This window comes from Anolis sagrei, chromosome 1 (assembly GCF_037176765.1).
Source record: "Anolis sagrei isolate rAnoSag1 chromosome 1, rAnoSag1.mat, whole genome shotgun sequence".
NCBI lineage: Eukaryota > Metazoa > Chordata > Lepidosauria > Squamata > Dactyloidae > Anolis > Anolis sagrei.
In genome coordinates, this window is record NC_090021.1 from 12693834 (window position 1) to 12717685 (window position 23852).

General features: G+C 45.2%; 1 long non-coding RNA gene across 1 annotated transcript; it reads right to left on the reverse strand.

Annotated features, from left to right (window-relative positions):
* Positions 1 to 19379: 19379 nt before the first annotated feature.
* Positions 19380 to 23573, reverse strand: LOC137095876 (uncharacterized). Its single transcript, XR_010909027.1, has 3 exons — positions 23491 to 23573; positions 21422 to 21535; positions 19380 to 19615 (listed from the first exon to the last, which is right to left on the reverse strand). It is a non-coding gene; the product is annotated as an uncharacterized lncRNA (long non-coding RNA).
* Between the last annotated feature and the right edge of the window lie 279 nt (positions 23574 to 23852).

A 23852-nucleotide genomic window follows, 5' to 3' on the forward strand; every position in this document is an offset into this window, starting at 1 on the left:
GGAGACTGTACTATACACTATCCTAGAATACTTGTAGGGTGTCAAAATACACAAAATAATCCATGTATTTTTTTTCCTGACATAGATTATTTTGTGTATTTTGAAAAAAAAGACCTTGACATTTGGGAATTGTAGTTGCTGGGATTTATAGTTCACCTACAATCAAAGAACATTCTGAACCCCACCAACAATAGAATTGGGCCAAACTTCCCAGAGAGAACCCCCATGACCAACAGAAAATATTGTGTTTCTTTTTTAAAATAAAATTTTATTAAACACAAAAAAATTATTTACATAAAAAAGGTGGAACAATAAGGTTATAGGAAAGTAGGAAAAACAGATTTGATAAACAAGGGTAGAAAGAAAAATGGTAAGATAAAAAAGAAAAAAATATTGTGTTTTCTGATGGTCTTTGGTGACATTTCTGACACCCCCTCTCACGTCCCCCACGGTCCCGAGTGTCAGGTTGAGAAACGCTGATCTATCAAATACACATATTAAAACATAATATATACAAAATATCTATTAAAATACACAGAACAAACACTAAACATAAGACAAATGTTCAAAATTTGTGATTAAAACTGGCTGGTTGATGATTACCAACAAGAACAACTTTGGGTTGTTGTAGGTTTTTCCGGGCTATATGGCCATGTTCTAGAGGCATTTTCTCCTGATGTTTTGCCTGCATCTATGGCAAGCACCCTCAGAGATAGTGAGGTCTGTTGGAAGTAGGAAAATTGTTTACACATCTGTGGAATGACCCAGGTGGGGCAAAGGACTCTTGTCTGCTGGAGCTAAGTGTGAATGTTTCAACTGACCACCTAAATTAGCATTTGATGGCTTAGCAGTGCCTGGGGGAATCTTTTGTTGAGAGGTGATGAGATTCCCCCAGGCGCTGCCAAGCCATCAAATGCTAATTAAGGTGGTCAGTTGAAACATTCACCCCCTAGCTCCAGCAGACAAGAGTCCTTTGCCCCACTTGGGTCATTCCACAGATATATATAGATATATAAACCCATTTTCCTACTTCCAACAGACCTCACTACCTCTGAGGATGCTTGCCACAGATGCAGGCGAAACATCAGGAGAAAATGATTCTAGAACATGGCCATATAGCCCAGAAAAACCTACAACAACCCAGTGAATTCGGCCATGAAAGCCTTCAACAATACAAAGAACAACTTTACTTATACCTCAATAACAATTGGGACTTTGAAGCGTGGTTTTCAAAATAAAAGATACAGAGGGAAATTAACATTCAACTTAAGTATTGGCAGTATTGAAACAATTTCAAACATGTACAGTTAAAAAGGATAGAAAGAAGTTGGCAGGAAAAACGAAATGCAAAGATACAGAATGAGTGACGCCTGGCTCGAGAGCAGTACGTGTGAAAAAGATCTTGGAGTCCTCGTGGACAACAAGTTAAACATGAGCCAACAATGTGATGTGGCAGCAAAAAAAGCCAATGGGATTTTGGCCTACATCAATAGGAGCATAGTGTCTAGATCCAGGGAAGTCCTGCTCCCCATGCTCTATTCCGCTTTGGTTAGACCACACCTGGAATATTGTGTCCAATTCTGGGCACCACAATTCAAGAGAGATATTGACAAGCTGGAATGTGTCCAGAGGAGGGCGACTAAAATGATCAAGGGTTGGAGAACAAGCCCTATGAGGAGCGGCTTAAGGAGCTGGGCATGTTTAGCCTGAAGAAGAGAAGGCTGAGAGGAAATATAGCCATGTATAAATATGTGAGAGGAAGCCACAGGGAGGAGGGAGCAATCTTGTTTTCTGCTTCTCTGGAGACTAGGACGCGGAACAATGGCTTCAAACTACAAGAGAGGAGATTCCATCTGAACATTAGGAAGAACTTCCTGACTGTGTGAGCCGTTCAGCAGTGGAACTCTCTGCCCCGGAGTGTGGTGGAGGCTCCTTCTTTGGAAGCTTTTAAACAGAGGCTGGATGGGCATCTGTCAGGAGTGATTTGAATGCAATATTCCTGCTTCTTGGCAGGGGGTTGGACTGGATGGCCCATGAGGTCTCTTCCAACTCTTTGATTCTATGATTCTATGATTCTAAGTTAAAACAGTACGATTTGAAAGACTACAACAGCCTCTTATAAGCCTTTGCTTACAACAGGAAGCTGAGACCGACCATCGCGGGCAAAGAACAATGAGGTAAGTGAAATAAATGACAGCAGTTGTAATACTGATGCAGCCAATCCCAAGTGAGCTGGATAAAAATCTGAGCATATTGACATTTTGACGTTTCTGACAGTGACATTTAATCAGCCAGGACCGTCCACCCCCAGACTGCAGCGAAAGAGCATTGCTGCTGCCTCACTCGCTGCCTGGCTCTGATGTGGGTGAGTGTGTGGGTGGGATCCACATCAGTACAGGGTGAAAGAGGTATCCAAACCAGTAGCCTCAAAAGGCAAAAGGACACGAGCACAAGAGGGAAGTCACTGAGAGACACTTTTACCTTGTGTCCCTGCTCTGTAGTGTAAACCCCCGCCGCCCAAGAGATACTTTAGTTAAACAAGACTCTGACAAAGAAGCTCCTTTTGGCAAAGGGTGCATCTACACTACCGAATCAATGTACTTGAACTGCCATGGCTCAATGCTGTGCAATCCTGGGAGTTGTGCTTTGGCGAGACAAGAGCACTCTTCAACAAATTTATTTATCGTGTCATCAGCAACCATACCATTGTATTACATTTCTAACAGAACAAAACAAACAAACAGATAAAAAACCCCACAAATTTTGCAAACTTGTTAGTTGGTTAAATGTCCTTTGACCAGTATCTGGCCACTTGGAGTGCCTCTGGTGTTGCCGCAAGGAGGTCCTCCATTGTGCATGTGGCAGGGCTCAGGTTGCATTGCAGCAGGTGGTCAGTGGTTTGCTCTTCTCCACACTCGCATGTCGTGGATTCAACTTTGTTGCCCCATTTCTTAAGGTTGGCTCTGCATCTCGTGGTGCCAGAGTGCAGTCTGTTCAGCGCCTTCCAAGTTGCCCAGTCTTCTGTGTGCCCAGGGGGGAGTCTCTCATCTGGTATCACCCACGGATTGAGGTTCTGGGTTTGAGCCTGCCACTTTTGGACTCTCGCTTGCTGAGGTGTTCCGGCGAGTGTCTCTGTAGATCTTAGAAAATTATTTCTTGATTTAAGTCGTTGACATGCTGGCTGATACCCAAACAGGGGATGAGCTGGAGATGTCTCTGCCTTGGTCCTTTTACTATTGGCTGCTACTTCCTGGTGGATGTCAGGTGGTGCAATACTGGCTAAGCAGTGTAATTTCTCCAGTTGTGTAGGACGCAGGCAACCCGTGATAATGCGGCATGTCTCATTAAGAGCCACATGCACTGTTTTAGTGTGGTGAGATGTGTTCCACACTGGGCATGCGTACTCAGCAGCAGAGTAGTCCTTTCAGTATAGGTTGCTACTTTGCGACGAATGTGAGGTGGTGCAGTACCAGCTAGACAGTGCAATTTCTCCAGTGATGTAGGGCGCAAACTTCCTGTGATAATGTGGCATGTCTGATTAAGAGCCACATCCATTGTTTTAGCATGGTGAGATGTGTTCCACACTGGGCATGTGTACTCAGCAGCAGAGTAGCAAAGTGCAAGGGCAGATGTTGGTAGGCTGTTAGGAATAGTGGGAGTTGAAGTCCAAAACATCTGAAGGGGCGAAATTTGCTCATGCCTGGCCTAACCTAATGTACTGCAGGAATGAACTAGAATGTGAGACCGATTGTACAGTGCACTGAATGTCATCATTAGCTTTCTTGGGGTGCAGTAATTACCAGTTGGTCTTTAGTATTCCCACTCTTGTGCAAGGTGATGGATATGTGCTTTGGAAAGTGAGACTGACCTGAATTTGGAAGTGTTTGGTAAGGATGATGTGGACGCAACCCTGTTAAATTCTCCTGGACTACAAGTAGAGAGAGAGAATCAAGAATGTATTCTTGCCTAATGTTGTTCCTTCTTATTAATCTGGAGCCATCTTTATTTTGATCAAAGTGTGTAATGTTACCTAATTCATAATACTTTCCACCTGGAAACAGATGTCGTCACTCCCAAAGACCATGCGAATCCAGAATAGGTCACTTACGGACCCATCGCCAAGACTCTGCTTCGGGAAGACAATCATATTCAACCATAAGGGATCACCTATGATGATGATATAGTACTTAAACAGTCAGTTGGGGTTAGGGGCACAGGACCATCACCTGTGAAAGTAAAAAGCAATTGGGTTTTTGTAGGTTTTTTCGGGCTATATGGCCATGTTCTAGAGGCATTCTCTCCTGATGTTTCACCTGCATCTATGGCAAGCATCCTCAGAGGTAGTGAGGTGACTTCACTACCTCTGAGGATGCTTGCCATAGATACAGGTGAAACTTCAGGAGAGAATGCCTCTAGAACATGGCCATATAGCCCGAAAAAACCTACAGCAACCCAGTGATTCCGGCCATGAAAGCCTTCGACAATACATTAAAAAGCAATTAATAAATAAATTGTCCTTTTTTACTTGAGAGAATACCTCTAAAGTAGGAGTTTCCAAACCTTTTCAACCTCTGAGCCCTTTTTGAAGCAAACGTTTCTCATGGGGCCCCAAGAAATATGTGTGTGTGTGTATTAAAAAGGACTCATGGTGGTGGCAGCTGGAAGAAAAGGAAGAAAAGGAAGGGAAGAGAAGGAAGGGGGCAAAAGGGAGGAAAGGAAAGGTCTACTAGAGAGCTGATTTTTCAATTAAATGCCACTTTTCACACACATTCTTTTTTCTTTGCATAACAAAAACATTTTTATTCAGTCGACATAAAAATTAAGGTATATTCACTCCTATTTTCTTATACATCTATATTACCTTCTATACTATGTTTGTAAAATGGTGACTGTTTTTCAAGTCCTGTACTGAAGTGATTTGGTACATTTTAGTGGTTCTGATCAGTACACAACATTCGATCCCTATCCAACAATAACTTGTTTTTCCTTTCTTAAATGTGTTACTTCTTTGGAAACAAAGGAAGGTATGATTGTTGTTCATTCGTTCAGTTGTTTCCGACTCTTCGTGACCTCATGGACCAGTCCGCGCCAGAGCTCCCTGTCGGCCATCACCAGCCCCAGCTCCTTCAAGGTCAATCCAGTCACTTCAAGGATGCCATCCATCCATCTTGCCCTTGGTCGGCCCCTCTTCCTTTTTCCTTCCATTTTCCCCCAGCATCATTGTCTTCTCTAAGCTGTCCTGTCTTCTCATGATGTGGCCAAAGTACTTCATCTTTGCCTCTATGATCCTTCCCTCCAGTGAAGTATGGTTGGAAGATATGATAGTGGGATGATAATCAATTTTGCATTTCATATGTCTGGGTTGGAAGGCAGGAATTCAGTTTGATTGATTGATTTCAAACTAGTTGGGGGAGGAGTAGGTTTTCAAGGGTATTTAAAAATGTGCGCCCCCGGTGGTGCAGTGGGTTAAAGCATTGATCTGCTGAGCTTGTTGACCAAAAGATCGCAGGTTCGATTCCAGGGAGCGGCGTGAGCTTCCACTTTCAGGCCTAGCTTCTGCCAACCTAGCAGTTCGAAAACATGCATATGTAAGTAGACCAATAGGTACTGCTCCGGCGGGAAGGTAACATCGCTCCATGCGGTCATGCTGGCCACATGACCTTGGAAGTGTCTATGGACAACCTGGCTCTTCGGCTTAGAAACGGAGATGAGCACCACACCCCAGAGTCGGACATGACTGGACTTAATGTCAGGGGACAACCTGTACCTGTAAGCAAGATTAGACATAAGCAGAAAATGACAATTGATACTATGTGTAACATGGAGCTTATACTTGCAAAAAAATTATAGTAGCAACAAAACAGAAATAAAAAATGCAACCTTGATTTTAGTATTAAGTTTTTAATATATATATTTACACTTCGAAATTTTGTCAAGTTCTTTCTTCGTTGCTGAGAAACTGAGATACCTGGAAAGGAGCGGGGGGAAATGAGATGACAGAAGTTTATCTGGACTTTCCATAGTTGGCATGAACCTTGGATTAATCTTCCTTCTGAGGACTACTTTCCCAGCTTGGACTGACCTCTCGGGAGCCCAGTTCTGCTTTTGACGGACTCTTTTGTGTGGACCAGCTGAGAGTCTGGCGAGGGGGGCCTGGCTTGAGCCGTAGGCTCCCTGTGACGCGTCCTTCTCCTGGACCTCTGGGAGGCAGATGGGGCAACGGATGAAGGACGTTCTCTTTTGGGGGAAGGTGGTTTCTGGGGAGGAGCTCCAGGGACCTGCTTGTTGGGGGCTATCTTCCCTCTATTATCAGTGCAGGTTTTCTTCAGGCAGGACACCAGCCAGTCCAGAAGTTTGGGGAGCTTCTTGGGGGGCTCTTGCTGGACTGGACCTGCTTTTGAGGGTGCTGACTTTTTAGATGGTGGTTGTTGCCGTCTTTTTGATGATTTTGCAGGTGATTTGGATGGTTTTGGGGATGCTTCCTTACTGGCTGCAAAGCTAACTCTCTGGGACCCAGAAGAAGACCCTTGGCTTCTGCTCCTCTGGTGAGCTCTGTCTGAAGAGCGGCGCAGTGATGGAGAAGGTAAGTTCTCTGGACTTTGAGGTCGGGGTGATCTTTCCTGGTCTTGTCTGTGCTCATCTCTCGTTCGGTGGGGGTTTCTCCCAGCTTTTGGACTTCCTGGGCTCTGACTCTTCTTCTCTTGTTTGGAGGACCTTGATCTCCTCTCCTCTCTGTTTGACTGCACCGTGAAGAGATCTGACTCACCTGTCAGTCCCCATTGGTCAGCTCCACTCTTGTTGATCTTCAGGGCCATGTGGGGCTCGCCTCTGTCCATGCCCAGCCGGGAGGAGACCAAGAGAGAAGGGTTGTGCTGCACACCAGGGTGAAAGCAAAACGCGGCACAGTGGCCACACTCCAGACAAATGGGGTACACCAAGTAGGATGGACTTTGGTCCTCCTCCAATACTTTGCGCCACATCTCCAAGTCCTTCGTGGATTTTTTCTTATCCAAGGACTTTGAAATGGTGTGAGGCAAGGAAGGGGCAGGTGACTTCTCCTTGGGGCTAGTAACTTTGGGGAGCTCCTGGCTCATCCCTTGCGGTATATCGTCTGGGAGGATGGTGTCCATGGTAGCCGGGGACTTAGATTTTCTGCCTTTGTCTTTACCTTTACTTTTGCTCTTGCTCTTGCCCTTGCTGGCAGAGTGCAAGGGGGAAGAAGTTGAACTTGCTCTGCTCTTGGACCCAGATAGAGGAGTGGGCGATCTCCCTTTTAGGCTTGAGGCCCGCTGTGATGGCAGTGCATTCTTCTTCTGGAGGTGGCTTTCAACCAATTTATCCTCCTTGTGGTAGAGAAAACTAATGGTAGTCATTTGTTCTTGTGAGTGAGCAGAGTTGGTATGGATGGCTGAATCCATGGGAAGATCAGCAGTGGTCTGCCTGACCACAGCATCAGACTTCAGTGGGGACCCCCCTGATTGCTTTTTTGGCTCCGTCTGGCACACATTCAGTTCAATGTGGAGACAGGAGTGGGGCCTCTGGTAAGTTTCCTGGAGGTCTTTCCCAACGTGGTCTGGCTTCAACCCTTGACCCCGAGTGACGCTTGGCTGGGCCTTAGCCCCTGTGCCACTGGCCCGCAGTGGGGGTGTCATTCTTTTTTCCTGGAGAATCGTATGTAGAATCCGCTCAAGCTCCAATTTCTCTTTAGTGGAATCCAAGGAGGGACAGGAGTAAGGTGTCTGTTGGAGGTCCTTTCTGCCTGGGCATGGCAGTGAACCCTGAGCAATGCCAGTCTGTTTCTTGGCCTTTGGACTAGGTGCCCTCTGCACTGTCACTACATCTGTCAGCTGAACGTCTTTTTGGATGTTCCATTCAAGCAATGCCTGCTCCTTGGTGTGTGCCATCTGGGGATGGGAAGATGGCTTCTGTAGAAGATTTTGGGGTTTCACATCAACTTTGTGCTTGCGACCCTCAGCAATGACAACTGGGGTCTTGGCCTTTGGGCTAGAGGCCCGCTGCAATGGTGTCACATCTGTCTCCTCATGCTTCTTGACGACATTCCAATTGAGCAATATCTTCTCGCTGAGTTCATTCTCAGTGTGTTTCATCTGAGGAAGAGAGGAGGACTGCTGCCGCCCTTGGACCTCTCTCTGAGCAATGGTAGCCTGGGTCTTGACTTTTGGGCTAGAGACCCATTGCAGTGGTGCCACATCTGTCTCCTCATGCTTCTTATGGATGTTCCAGTTCAGCAACATCTGCTGCTCACTGAGTTCATTCTCAATGTGTTTCATCTGAGGATGGGAGGAAGGCTGCTGCCTACTTTGGACATCTCTCTGAGCAATGGTAGCCTGGGTCTTGACTTTTGGGCTAGAGACCCATTGCAATGGTGCCACATCTGTCTCCTCATGCTTCTTATGGACATTCCAGTTCAGCAACATCTGCTGCTCACTGAGTTCATTCTCAATGTGTTTCATCTGAGGATGGGAGGAGGGCTGCTGCCTACTTTGGACATCTCCCTGAGCAATGGTAGCCTGGGTCTTGACTTTTGGGCTAGAGACCCATTGCAATGGTGCCACATCTGTCTCCTCATGCTTCTTATGGACATTCCAATTCAGCAACATCTGCTGCTCACTGAGTTCATTCTCAATATGTTTCATCTGAGGATGGGAGGAGGGCTGCTGCTGTATTTGGACATCTCCCTGAATAACGATAGCCTGGGTCTTTGCTTTTGGGCTTGAGACCCATTGCAATGGTGTCACATCTGCCTCCTCATGCATCTTGAAGACTTTACAGTTGAGCAGTGTCTGCTCCTCACTTTGTTCATTCTTGGTGTATTCCATCTGAGGACGGGAGCAGGGCTTCTGCCAGCCCTGGACATCTCCCTGAGCAATGGTAGCCTGGGTCTTGACTTTTGGGCTGGTGGCTTGCTGCAATTGCCCCACTTCCTTCTCTGGGTATTTCTTGAGGATGTGGTGTTTGATTATCACTTGTTCTTCTACTGTTTCTTTGGGGGAATGTGCTTGTGAGGGCTTGTGATGGTGATGTTGAAGTCCCAGTCCAGCCTGGTGTGACTGCCTACCCAGATCACCATGAGTGATGGTAACCAAGGGCTTGGTTTCTGGACTAGGGGATTGGAGTGATGCTGGTATATCCTTCTGCTGATGTTTCTTGTGGGCCTTCCAATCAACCATCACCTGTTCCTCCACAAATTCCTTGGGTGGAAGCGAAGGAGGCCTCTGGTGAAGTGGCTGGCACCTCAACTCACCCTGGTGGGGCTGCATATAAAGCCCATGTTTCTGAGTGATAGTGGCCTGGTTCTTGTCTTTGGGGCTGGAGGACCTGTATGAGAGAGGTACATATTTGCCCTGATTCTTCTTTGTTATATGCATCTCCAGCAGCTCCTGCTCCTCATAGTTCAGAAAATGAATGGTGCTCCCATGGTGTCCTTTCCTCTTAAGATTGGTGTTCAGGGAGGGAGTTGGGGCAATGGATCTGGTCATGGACTGCAACATAGCTACATCCTGGTGTACGATGGTAGTGATGGCAGCCTTGGACTTGACTTTGGGGTGGGGGGCTAACTGTGATGGGGACACATCTGTCTTTTGATGTTTTTTGGAGATGTGCCAGCCAACCATCAATTGTTCCTTCACAAATTCCTTGGAGGGAGGAGAGGGAGCTTTCTGGTGAAGATGTTGGATTCCCATTGCACTCTGGCATGGCTGCCCACCCACTGCTTCTCTACGAATGACAGTAGCCTGGGACTTGGCTTGTGTGACAGAAAGCCGGTGGGGTGGCATTGCATGGATCTCCTGATGTTTCTTGTTGATATGCATCTCCTTGGGGGAGTGAGGGGGAGCCTTCTGGTGAAGCTGTTTAATTGCCTTTCCACTCTGGCATGGCTGCCCACCAGGTGCTTCTCTACGAATGGCAGTCGCCTGGGTGACAGAGGGCCGGTGAGGTGGCGTTGCATTGATCTTCTGATGTTTCTTGTCGATATGCATCTCCAGCAATTCTAGCTCGTTACAACCCAGAAAATTCACTTTGCTCCCATGCCCCTGAATGTAGACAGGGCTGCCTTTGTCTCTGGTTGGAGGGTGCCAGGGAGGAGTGGTGGGGGTCAAATCCGTCGTGGAGTCTGTCTGAAGTGAGGAGGCCGGTGGTCCAAAAGATTGCCTGCTATGGGAGCCATCTGCCGATGACTCAACAACCCAGCTGCAGGAGGAGATGTCAGATGTTAAGGAGATGTTCAGTGCAGCACGTGGAATTGTGTGATCTCTTTCTGAAGAACCATCCCAGCTACAAAGTGAGATGACAGAATCCATTGAACTGCTGGACATCAAGAGGGAGACTGCAGGAACTCCTCTTCCTTGTGATGACTTATCCCAGTTGTTGAGGATGGAATCCAAGGAGAGTGTGATGCTGTGCATGCTGGGGGAAGGTTGGGGGGTTGGGAAGACAAAAATAGGTCAGAACCAGAACCTGTTACCTCCTGGTTTGGTAAGGGCTAAACCACCATGCTTACTCCTCCAAGATTGGGGAGTTAGAGGGCAGAACCTGGGTGTTGCAGGAAGGTGAAGGAGAACAGATGGTGCTGGTGTGGAGAAGGTGACTATTTACTACCTGTTCTTATGGTGTGTAGCTCTGTCTTCTTTGAGGATGTGGAAAGAGGCTGAAAAACAAGGGATGGACAATTTCATGAGCTTGTCTTGTGGAATCCAAGAAAGCAAGTACATTAACTACATTCCTAGCAAATGAAGGAACTATCTGCTCACCAGTCTGTGACCTCTGGATGCTGAAGATCTAGTTCTGTGGCAGCAAGCCTGTCACACAATAGGGGGGAAAAAAAGCAGAAGAAGGCATTGATTCGATAGAGAGGAAATTGAGGGGAGGCAGGAAAGACAAAGCAATGCTATTTTAGGGTGCATCAATAGGTGTCACATGTCTAGATCGAGGATAAGTCAAAGTCTATTCTGCTGTGGGGAGACCTCACCTGGAGCCCCTGGTAGCACAGTGGGTTAAACCCCTGTGCCGGCAGACTGAAGACCGACAGGTTCAAATCCGGGGAGAGAGCGAATGAGCTCCCTCTATAAGCTCCAGCTCCTCATGCGGGGACATGAGAGAAGCCTCCCACAAGGATGATAAAACATCAAAACATCCAGGTGTCCCCTGGGCAACGTCCTTGCAGACAGCCAATTCTCTCACACCAGAAGCAACTTGCAGTTTCTCAAGTCGCTCCTGACATGACAAAAAAAAGAAAGACCTCACCTGTAATATACCTGCGGGCAGTTCTGGGTTCCACCATTCAAGATGGATATTGAGACACTAGAAAGTGTTCAAAGAAAGGCAACCAAAGTGATCCAAGGTTTGGAAGCCAGGCCCTATGAGCATTGGCTTGGAGAGCTGGGTATATTTAACTTCACCAAGAGAAAGTTGACATGATATCCATGTTTAAATATTGGAAAAGAGGCCACGTTGAGACAGGGGCAAGATTGTTTCCTGCTGCTCTGTAGACAAGGGACCTCATTACGTTAAGGTTTGAAGCCGTGGGGCAGCAGGGGGATTTACCATGCAGCATGGCAAATCCATGGGGCAGTGTGGGGGGGGGGGGGGGATGGGGACGGACCATTGCCAGTGCCCTGCATTGGCCATTGCACTCCTTACCCCATCCCACGGGGGGAAATGTTGCCACCTGGCTCCCCCCCCCCCCCCCGGTTTCTCCCTATGGAACATGGGAAGCCTCCTAGTACACTATCAGGATGTATCCCCTATGTATCCCAAGGGGGGAAACGTTGCCACCTGGCTCCCCCCCCCCCCCCCGGTTTCTCCCTATGGAAGAAGCCTCCTAGTATACTGCCAGGATGTATCCTCTATGGCAGTGGTTCTCAACCTGGGGTCCCCAGATGTTTTTGGCCTTCAACTCCCAGAAATCCTAACAGCTGCTCAACTGGCTGGGGTTTCTGGGAGTTGTAGGCAAAAAACATCTGGGGACCCTCTATGGAGCCCCGCTAGAAGTTGCTTTACATCATGTGATGGCTCCATGGAGGAAGCGTCCTGGCAGCATGCTAGGACGTGAAAATTACTCCATGTGATGAGTTCATAGGACACACAGCAATGGATACAAATTGAAAATACAAATTGGAGGGTTCTTCTCTGGAGGCTTTTAAGCAAAAGCTGGATGGCCATTTGTCGGGGATGTTATGATTCTGTGGCAGGGGGTTGAAATGCATGGCCCTTGATGTGCCTTCCAACTCTGTGAGTCTATGAGCATCACATTTTCTCTATGTCCCAAATGGCACATTATCTCATCAGGCCACACCCCTATTCTACCAGATCTTGCCCCTGTTTTGCTATACCCCACCCCTGTTCTGTTAACCCTCTCCCCTTTGCTCCAATAAGTTATCTCAGGAAATGTGTCTTGGAAGACCAACTCCTTTGCTTATTAGACTTCCTTAAAAGTTGATATATTCATATGGACATTTACAGATTTTGCTTTAATCTTAACAAGGGTTCCATGTACCCTTTGAGCGTCTGTGCAAAAATTTCAATGTATTGAAAAAATGGAAAATTGAAAAAAAAGTCAATATTTTTATTTTCTCTGACCTCTAACTGAAATCTAACATTTCCTTCACTTATGAACTGATGCAATAGATTACAGCATCATTCAGGGCCAAGCAGGGATTTGAACCATGATCCCCAGAGTTGAAGCCCCACTCAAACAACTACATCATGCTGTCTCATAAAGACTGCTAAATCCCTCTCACCAAACTACAAGTCCACGGGATGGAACCATGGAAGTCGAAATGGAAGCAAAGTACTATACCAGTGTTTCTCAACCTTCCGAATGCCGTGACCCCTTAACACAGTTCCTCATGGTGTAGTGACCCCCAACCATAAAGTTTTTTTCCGTTGCTACTTCATTACAGCAATTTTGCTACTGTTATGAATCGTAATGTAAATATCTGATATGCAAAATGTATTTTCATTCACTGGGCCAAATTTGGCACAAATATCCAATACACCCACATTTTAATACTGGTGAGGTTAGGGAGGGGGAGGGAGGAATTGATTTTCTCATTTGGGAGTTGTAGTTGCTGTGATTTATAGTTCACCTACAATCAAAGAGCATTCTGAACTCCACCAGCGATGGAATTGAACTAAACGTGGCACACAGAACTCCTGTGACCAACAGAAAATACTGGAAGGGTTTGGTAGGCATTGACTTTAAGTTTGGGAGTTGTAGTTCACCTATATCCGGAGAGTACTGTGGACTCAAACAATGATGGATCTGGACCAAACTTGGCACGAATCCTCAATATGCCCAAATGTGAACAATGGTAGAGTTTGGGGGAAATAGACCTTGACATTTGGGAGTTGTAGTTGTTAGGATTTATAGTTCACCTACAACCAGAGAACATTCTGAACCCCACCAACGATAGAATTGGACCAAACTTCCCACACAGAACCCCCATGACCAACAGAAAATACTGTTTTCTGATAGTCTTTGGCGACCCCTCCGACACCACCTCGTGACCCCCTCAGGGGTCCCGACCCCCAGGTTGAGAAACACTGTACTATACTTTAGCAGAGTCAGTTGAGTGCTAAAATTGGCCCATTACCTGGCAGGGTGAAGTAACACAAAATGCAGATATAATGGTCAAGAGAATAAGCAGGATTTCCAAAGACTCCCACATCCAGTTGCTCCATATCATTTTCCATCAGGAGCGAGAGAATAAGCTACATTTAGACCCACTGAGCAAGAGCATCTGAGGCAGTCTGAACCCAGGTTGGGCTCCCTCTCCTAGAGTCACTCTTGCATCACAAAGGACTTTGGCCAAGGCCAACAAAATGGGTCAGTCTGGACATAGGCTGGAGGGATACCAGATAAGCACCTCTTCATTGTGTTTGAGAGGCTGGGGTGATTTATGAGACACTTCTACAAAATACAGTATTTCTCATAGACAGGCTTGTCCTTCTCAGGCCCCCTTCCTGGGTGTCTCCCAGAAGAACCAATTCTACAGCTTCAGCTTTAGCTCTTTGAGTCTAATAAGCTATAGAAAATGCCCTATGAAACAAAGTCCTTTGGAGAAGGAGTGGGTTTACTCCTTATGAAGACATTTCACACTTACTAAGGTATATGAAAATGGGGATATCTAAATATCCTAGAGCAGTGGTTCTCAACCTTCCTAATGCCGTGACCCCTTAATAGAGTCCCTCATGTTGTGGTGACCCCCAACCATAACATTGCTTTTGTTGCTACTTCATAACAGTCATTTTACTACTGTTATAAATCATAATGTAAATATCAGATATGCAAGATGTATTTTCATTCACTGGACCAAACTGGACACAAATACCCAATGCACCCACATGTAAATGCTAGTGGGGTTGGGGGAGGATTGATTTTGTAATTTTGGAGTTGTAGTTGCTGGGATTTATAGTTCACCTATAATCAAAGAGCATTCTGAACTCCACCAACGATGGATTTGAACCTAATTTGCCACACAGAACTCCCATGACCAACGGAAAACATTGGAAGGGTTTGGTGGGTATTGACTTTGAGTTTGGGAGTTGTAGTTCACCTATATCCAGAGAGCACTGTGGACTCACGCAATGGTGGATCTGGACCAAACTTGGCACAAATACTCAATATGCGCAATTGTGAACAGTGGTGGAGCCTGGGGAAAATAGACCTTGACTTTTGGGAGTTGTAGTTGCTGGGATTTATAGTTCATTACAATCAAAGAACATTCTGAACTCCACCAATGATAGAATTGGCCCAAGTTCCCACATGGAATCCCCATGACCATCAGAAAATACTGTGTTTTCTGATGGTCATTGGCGACCCCTCTGACACCCCTTCGCGACCCCCTCAGGGGTCCCGACCCCCAGGTTGAGAAACACTGTCCTAGAGGTACTAGATCTCATCTGCTCTTGAAAGTTAAGCAGGGTCAGCCCGTGCTAATACTTGGATGGGAGATGACCAACAAAGGCCAATGTGAAGTCTTGTCTCTGCCTTTTCCTCTCCTCTGCTTCAGTTCCCCTGTTCACAAGGTTTCCCAATAGTATAGATACCTTCCTTGGTATTAGTTTTTGGGTAGAGCATAACGTCCCCCTGAGGCCAGCCTTAGTTGGTCTATTCCATTTCCCTGTATAGAGCTCTCTTGTTGGACTCTTCCTTTTTCTGCAGTCACTAGAAGCTTGGGGCATTGTCTGGAAATCCTAGGCCCAAGCAATCCAAAAACAGGCATCCTTAGTATAGGGATTCAGCAGTATTCTTATACCACCGATCCAAAGGACAACAGAAGCTTATGACCAGCTTAAGATTCGCAAGAAAGAAGACTGAGGCAGTTTATAGGCAACAACTTGTAAACCATCGCTTTACACCAGAGGCAGAAGACTCCAGAAAGATGAATGCAACCAGCAAAATCTCCTTTTGTAATGTATTGCTTTAAGTTACCTTATGATAGCCCTGGGTGGAGTTAACCCTTTATTCCTCTTGTTTGCAGTAACCTCATTTTGGCTATATTTTCACCTTGCCTAAAGTGCCTCTATGTGCTAAGGGTCTTGATCTTGGGTTGTTGTAGGTTTTTTTGGGCTATATGGCCATGGTCTAGAGGCATTCTCTCCTGACGTTTCACCTGCATCTATGGCAAGCATCCTCAGAGGTAGTGAGGTCTGTTGGAACTAGGAAAAAGGGTTTATATATCTGTGGAATCAACCGACCACCTTGATTAGCATTTGATGGCCTGGCAGTGTCTGGGGGAATCTTTTGTTGAGAGGTGATTAGCAGTCCCTGATTGTTTCCTCTCTGTTGTTTTGCTGTTGTAATTTTAGAGTTTTTTAATACTGGTAGCCAGATTTTGTTCATTTTCATGGTTTCCTCCTTTTCTGTTGAAATTGTCCACATGCTTGTGTATTTCAATGGCTATTCTGTGTAGTCTGACATGGTGGTTGTGAGAGTGGTCCAGCATTTCTGTATTCTCAAATAAAATGTTGTGTCCAGGTTGGTTCATCAGGTGCTCTGCTATGACTGACTTCTCTGGTTGAAGTAGTCTGCAGTGCCTTTCATGTTCCTTGACTGGTGTTTGGGCAATGCTGGGTTTGGTGGTCCCTATGTAGACTTGTCCACAGCTGCATGGTACATGGTAGACTCCTGCAGAAACGAGAGGATCTCTCTTGTCCTTTGCTGAACGTAGCATTTGTTGGATTTCCTTGGTCTTGATCTTATCAGAAGGTATACAGCTAGCCCTTGAGTAAAGCCTGACACTATAGTTTTCCCAAAGACTCAGGCATGCCATCACAGCCAAGCTCCGTATGCTATATTTGAGAGGAAATGAGAAAACTACCTGGGAGTACTCCTTCCTTTAGAAAACCATATGAAATTCCTGGGATTCCTTATTGACTAAGGAACTTGGAGGAAAATATACACACAAAGCTTGCCAAGAAAATTCCGAGATAGGTTCATCTCCTGGTTTCCGTAAGTTGGAAATGACATGAAGGCCCACAACATTATCAGCAAATAAGTTTGCAACAAACGATCTTGACAGATTAGAGAGATGGGCCAAAAATAACAAAATGAATTTCAACAGTGACAAATGCAAGATACTCCACTTTGGCAGGAAAAACAAAATGCAAAGATACAGAATGGGAGACAATGCCTGTCTCGAGAGCAGTACGTGTGAAAAAGATCTTGGAGTCCTCGTGGACAACAAGTTAAACATGAGCCAACGATGTGATGTGGCGGCAAAAAAAGTGAATGGGATTTTGGCCTGCATTAATAGGAGCATAGTGTCTAGATCTAGGGAAGTCATGCTACCCCTCTATTCTGCTTTGGTTAGACCACACCTGGAATATTGTGTCCAATTCTGGGCACCACAATTCAAGAGAGATATTGACAAGCTGGAATGTGTCCAGAGGAGGGCGACTAAAATGATAAAGGGTCTAGAGAACAAGCCCTATGAGGAGCGGCTTAAGGAGCTGAAGAAGAGAAGGCTGAGAGGAGATATGATAGCCATGTATAAATATGTGTGAGGAAGCCACAGGGAGGAGGGAGCAAGCTTGTTTTCTGCTTCCTTGCAGACTAGGACATGGAACAATGGCTTCAAACTACAAGAGAGGAGATTCCATCTGAACACGAGAAGAACTTCCTGACTGTGAGAGCCGTTCAGCAGTGGAACTTTCTGCCCCGGAGTGTGGTGGAGGCTCCTTCTTTGGAAGCTTTTAAACAGAGGCTGGATGGCCATCTGTCAGGGGGGATTTGAATGCAATATTCCTGTTTCTTGGCAGAATGGGGTTGGACTGGATGGCCCATGAGGTCTCTTCCAACTCTTTGATTCTATGATTCTATATTCAGCCCAACAGCTGAATTCAGATATTAGTAGAGTAGTTTGTCACTCAGTGTAGAAGGAAGGCTATGAGTTGAGGATGGGGCAACCAATTTCAGAAATGGTCTTCCTGAACAGACTGTTTGGCATGGAAGAAATAAGGAATGTTCCTCACTCTACCACTTCGCTCCCTAAATTGAACACTGTTAACCTTTTGGAGGATCAATGAAGCATTAATGTTTGCCTTTAGTTATCACTGGTAGGTAGTGGCCCTGCAGGTTCCTTGTTCTTCCTTGTGCAAATGAATGCTTCAAGCTCTTGTTGAAATTGGATGGAGTGAATCAAGGAAGAGCAATGTTTGTGGAACAACGCACCATGTTGAAACAAGAGTCCCAATGTGTTCATTAAATATTTGAAAGGAGAGTGGGATTGTGCCTTCGCAAATAAGGGATAGTAAAGGTAAACGTTTCCCCTTGACATTAAGTTCAGTTGTGTCCAACTCTGGGGGTTGGTGCTCATCTCCATTACTATGCCGAAGAGCCGGAGTTGTCCATAGACACCTCCAAGGTCATGTGGCCAGCATGACTGCATGGAGTGTCGTTACCTTCCCACCAAGGTGGTACCTATTTTTTTCTCCAAATGTTTTTATTGAAATTTTATCATGTGAAATAAAGAAAATGAAAAAAAGAAATCAAAAGATAGTATTTCCTTTACTTTGAAAGTGGGAGAACATTGGCTTGTATAGAAAGTAGGAAAAAGAGAGAAAAGAGAAAAGGAAAAGATGAAAGAAAGAGAAAAAAATTGAAAAACTTGAAACTCCAAAAACTATATAAAAAAGAAAAAGATAGATATTTGTTGACTTCCTTCTTGCTTTTGATGGTCATTAAGATTATTTGGAATTAATACACTATTATGTTATAATTGTTCTGCTTTCCGTACATCTTCTTTTTCCCAGAAGATTGAATGTCTCTACATCTTCTTTTTCCCTTAAGACTGAATGCAGATGAGATCAATTTTCATCTGCTTTAAGTAGTCTTTTACAAGGTCCCAGTTGGTTTCTTTCTTAGGTAAGCCTTCGTCAGATGAAAGCCAATAGGTACCTATTGATCTACTCACATTTGAATGTTTTCGAATTGCTAAGTTGGCAGAAACTGGAGCTAACAGCAAGTTCAGCAGCTCAGTGGTTTAACCCGCTGCACCACCGGAGGGTTCCCGAATAAGGGATACTTAAGTTGTTGTAGGTTTTTTTTTTCGGGCTATATGGCCATATTCTAGAGGCATTCTCTCCTGACGTTTCGCCTGCATCTATGGCAAGCATCCTCAGAGGTAGCTCACTACCTCTGAGGATAGATGCAGGCGAAACGTCAGGAGAGAATGCCTCTAAAACATGGCCATAGAGCCAGAAAAACCTACAACAACCTACAACAAGCCATGAAAGCCTTCGACAATACAAGGGATACTTAACTAGCATTTGCCTGTCTGATTTAGTTATCGAAATTATGTTCAAAGGGGCCTATGAAGAGACATGATGCAATTGGGCCATAGGGTTATCCAAACAAGCCAGCCCGGGTTGGAGTGGGTTTCCAACCAATTGTGTAGCTTGTTGTTGACCTTTGCAACCCGAAAGACAGTTGCATCTGTCAAGTAGGAAAATTAGGTACCACCTTAAAGTGTGGGGAGGCTAAATTAACTAATTTATGAGGCCATGAAAAAGACTCCAACGAAGCACTCCAGCGGAAAAGCATGCGGGGAATGCGGAAGTTCTTCATCAGTGTCGCAGATGGACGATGAAAGCGACAGCTCCCCTGGCGGCCAGAAAAAGTTAAATAGCCTCTGTCTATGTCTGTATATGTTTTATGTCAGAATTGGCATTGAATGTTTGCCATATATGTGTACACTGTAATCCGCCCTGAGTCCTCTGCGGTGTGAGAAGGGCGGAATATAAAAGCTGTAAATAAATAATAAATAAACACCTGAAAGAGGATTACTGTCAACAGGACCAAGTTATGACTGACAATTTACGAAAAAGACAATTTGCAATTACTACATTTAATTTGCATTTAATAATCGGATCACTAAACACTTCTGATATCCTCATTGTTTAATTCAGTTTAGCTCTATTTTGTTTCTCCAAGCAATAATCCACATCTTAGATTATGAAACTGGTTTGCAGCATCTTCCATTAATGCCACAGTTGGCTGGTAGATCTCTGCCAGAGGGACATCTTTCACGCAGTGGAACATGGCAGTAGCCTCCCTGTTTACTACAGGCTTCTGTTGTTGGTGGTTTCCCTGGATAGAAAATGAAAGCAAAGATTTATCACCAATGTGAATGTGTGTTACTCAACAAAATGAATAGAGAGAGAGACAGAGAAAGAAAGAGGTGGAGGATCTTGCCCGGCCTGACCAGCATGGGCGGCTCAACCCTTTACGCAAAGTAAGCATTTGCAGTATAGTTGATTTTGCTCAGGGGCGCTCTTGAGGCGCTCTTGGGGAAAAATAGACCTTGACATATGGGAGCTGTAGTTACTGGGATGTATAGTTCACCTACAATCAAAGAGTATTCTGAACTGCATCAATGATGGAACTGAACCAAATATGGCACACAGAACTCCCACGACGAATAGAAAATATATATCAGTCGGTTGTTGTAGGTTTTTTTCGGGCTGTATGGCCGTGTTCTAAAGGCATTTTCTCCTGATGTTTCGCCTGCATCGATGGCAAGCATCCTCAAAGGTAGTGAGGTCTGTTGGAACTAGGAAAAAGAGTTTATATATCTGTGGAATGACCAGGGTGGGACAAAGGACTCTTGTCTGTTGGAGGTAGGTGTGAATGTTTCAACTGATCACCTTGATTAGCATTTGATGGCCTGGCAGTGCCTGGAGCAATCTTTTGTTGAGAGGTGATTAGATGTCCTTGTTTACATCAGTGATTGGTTGGGGGCGGGGGACGACGACAAAATACTGTTTGCTTACCGTTGAAAATTACCTAGGGCTGCCTCTGCTGACCAGTGGTTGGATTAAGACTTTCATCCATTGTTGTTGCTCATTTCCTTTTCACACAACATAGTTATAAGTTGATGATGGAGCCCCTGGTGGCGCAGTGGGTTAAACCCCTGTGCCAGCAGGACTGAAGGCCGACAGGTCGCAGGTTCGAATCCGGGGAGAGGCGGATGAGCTCCCTCTATCAGCTCCAGCTCCTCATGCGGGGACATGAGAGAAGCCTCCCACAAGGATGATAAAACATCAAAATCATCCGGGCGTCCCCTGGGCAACGTCCTTGCAGATGGCCAATTTTCTCACACCAGAAGCAACTTGCAGTTTCTCAAGTTGCTCCTGACACGACAAAAAAAAAGTTGATGATACTACTTTAACTTGTTTCTTTTGTGTCAGGAGCAACTTGAGAAACTGCAAGTTGTTTCCGGTGTGAGAAAATTGGCCATCTTCAAAGACATTGCCCAGGGGATGCCCAGATGTTTGATGTTTTACCATCCTTGTGGGAGGCTTCTCTCTTGTCCCTGCATGGGGAGCTGGAGCTGACAGAAAGAGCTTAACCCTCTCCCTGGATTTGAACCACTGACCGATCGGTCAGCAGTCCTGCTGGCACAAGGGTTTAACCCATTGCACCACTGTGGGCTCCAACTTGCATGACTGTGCCCTATAGAATTCAGAGGATTGTAAAATCCTAGAATCATAGAATCCTAGAGTTGGAAGAGACCTCATGGGCCATCCAGTCCAACCCCTTTCTGCCAAGAAGCAGGAAAATCTCATTCAAAGCACCCCCAACAGATGGCCTCTGTTTCAAAGCCTCCAAAGAAGGAGCCTCCACCACACTCCAGGGCAGGGAGGAGGGTGGTGGAGGTCCTTCTTTGGACTTAGTTTCAGACTTAGGTTGACCCTGAATGTGGGCCAGATAAATGACCTTGGAGGGCAGTATGTAGTCCCCGGGCCTTAGTTTGAGGAGCCCTGATTTAGGGAATACTTATGTGTGCATGAAATCATTACTACACAAGAAACCCTAGTCAATAAAGAAGAATCCATGCTGTGTTGTCTGCATTTGAATGATCACCAATCCAAGACGTTTAGCTGGTTCACTTACATTTGCAGCATGTGCCATTAAAGCCACAGTTGGCTGGAAGAGATCCATATGGGCATTTCTTACTTAAGGGAACCTGGCAGTGGCCTCGCAGTTCTTTGCAGGTCTGAGTTCTCACTATATAAAATAAATTAACATTGAAAAGATCATTATTCAAGGGGATGCTTTCGTGTCCATGGGAACTGCCTAAACAGACTGTTTAACATGGAAGAAACAAAGAGCAGGATAGAATCATAGAATTATAGAGTTGGAAGAGACCTCATGGGCCATCCAGTCCAACCCCCTGCCAAGAAGCAGGAAAATTGCATTCAAAGCATCCTCGACAGATGGCCATCCAGCCTCTGTTTAAAAGCCTCCAAAGAAGTAGCCTCCACCACATTCCAGGGCAGAGAGTTCCACTGCTGATCAGCTCTCACAGTCAGAAAGTTCTTCCTAATGTTCAGGTGGAATCTCCTTTCTTGCAGTTTGAAGCCATTGTTCCATTGCGTCCTAGTCTCCAGGGCAGCAGAAAACAAGCTTGCTCCCCACTCACTCCCCTTTACTTCCTCTCACGTATTTATACATAGCTATCATGTCTCCTCTCAGCCTTCTCTTCTTCAGGCTAAACATGCCCAGCTCTTTAAGCCACTCCTCATAGGGCTTGTTCTCCAGACCTCTAATCATTTTAGTTGCCCTCCTCTGGACACATGCCAGCTTTTCAATATTTCTCTTCAATTGTGTAGATGTGAAGGCTGAGAAATAGCTGTTTGCCCAGAGCCATCTGATGAGTAAGATGTGAGACTGAACCTAGAAATAACTTACAATGCAGAGGAGGGCTACGTGTGTATCTTTCTGCCTGGAAAGCTTTTTGGGGGATCGAAAGGTTGCTCTTGTGTGCCTTCAAGTCATTTCTGACTTCTTGACTGTAAGGAGAATCTATTGTTTCATGCATAAACATTATCAAAAATATTGTATAATATTATCTACAGGCTGTGTGTGTGTGTGTATAGAGAGAGGGAGAGAGAAAGATACACGATCGTCAGCATAGATGAAACTCTCTGTCCCTTCTGGCAGTGGCTGATCATTTGTGTGTGTGTATATGTATATTTTAAAAAGGAAGAGATTGATAGTTTCTAGAGTCTATTAACCAATGCTGGGAGATTCAGGGAGAAGTTAATTTGTAATTATTTTGCTTACATTGTTCCCTCCCAGGCCACCACGAATGAATACACACACACAAATGATGAACAGAAGCTCTCTGAAGCTTAAGGTGGTCTTACTGCCTATTGCAGGGAAAACCAGTTTTTTAAGATCTACAGAGATACTCGCAGGAACACCTCAGCAACCAAGAGTCCAAAAGTGGCAGGCTAAACCCCGGAATCTCAATCCATGGCTGATACCGAATGAGGGACTCCCTCCTGGACACACAGAAGACTGGGAGACTTGGAAGGCACTGAACAGACTGCGCCCTGGCACCACTATGCAGAGCTAATGTGAAGAAATGGGGCCACAAAGTGGAATCCATGACATGCGAGTGTGGGGAAGAGCAAACCACAGACCACCTATTACAGTGCTGTCTGAGCTCTGCCACATGCACAATGGAGGACTTTCTTTGAGCAGTAATGGCACTCCAAGTGGCCACTACTGGTCAAAATATATTTAGTATAAAGCCAAGTTTTGAAAAAAAATACAACTATACCATTGGTTTGCTCCTGATATGATAAATAAATAAAATATGAAATTTAGTCTGTGTTTAGAATTGGGTCCTATCTCCACAATATGTACATAAATTCAGATATTGCAAAATCTGGAAAAAGAAATCTCAAATCCCAAACATTTCAAGTAAGGGTACTCAACTTATAGCGCTTTCCCCCTCTTCCCTCCCAATTCCTTTTCTTGTTGTGCTGTTACATTTGAACTATAAGCCCGAAGGCAGGGACTGTCTCATTGCTGATCTTCACGAGCTTTTCTCAGCTAATGATCAGCTGAGAATTTCAGCATTACTTTAACATTATTTCTCTATTGTCTTCTGGTGCATTTATATCTCCCACATACCCACAATCACAGACTTCATTTAGGAGTTTCCCTCTTACCTGAAGCTACTTGGAGAAGTACAGCCACAGCAAGGAAAAAATAAAGAAACCTCATGACTCAAGCCTTCCCTAAGATCTTTCCAAGTGCTGGTGAGATGTAGTTCTCTCTATTTATAGAGTTGCTGCATGAAAAGAATGTTGAAATATAGGTTTGCACAACCATTGCAACCAAGTCTTTCCTGTTCTTTGTCATCTTAGACTCTTCACTTTCTGACCATCCTTCCCTCAGTATTTTGGCAAGACTAGCCACGTGGCCTTCATGACCACCTTTGTAGCCCTAGGGTTTAAAAATGCTCCAGAATGGGAGCTGATGATAGCGCTTCAGGTTTTTGGAGAGGCATGTTTGATCCCTGATCTCTGCA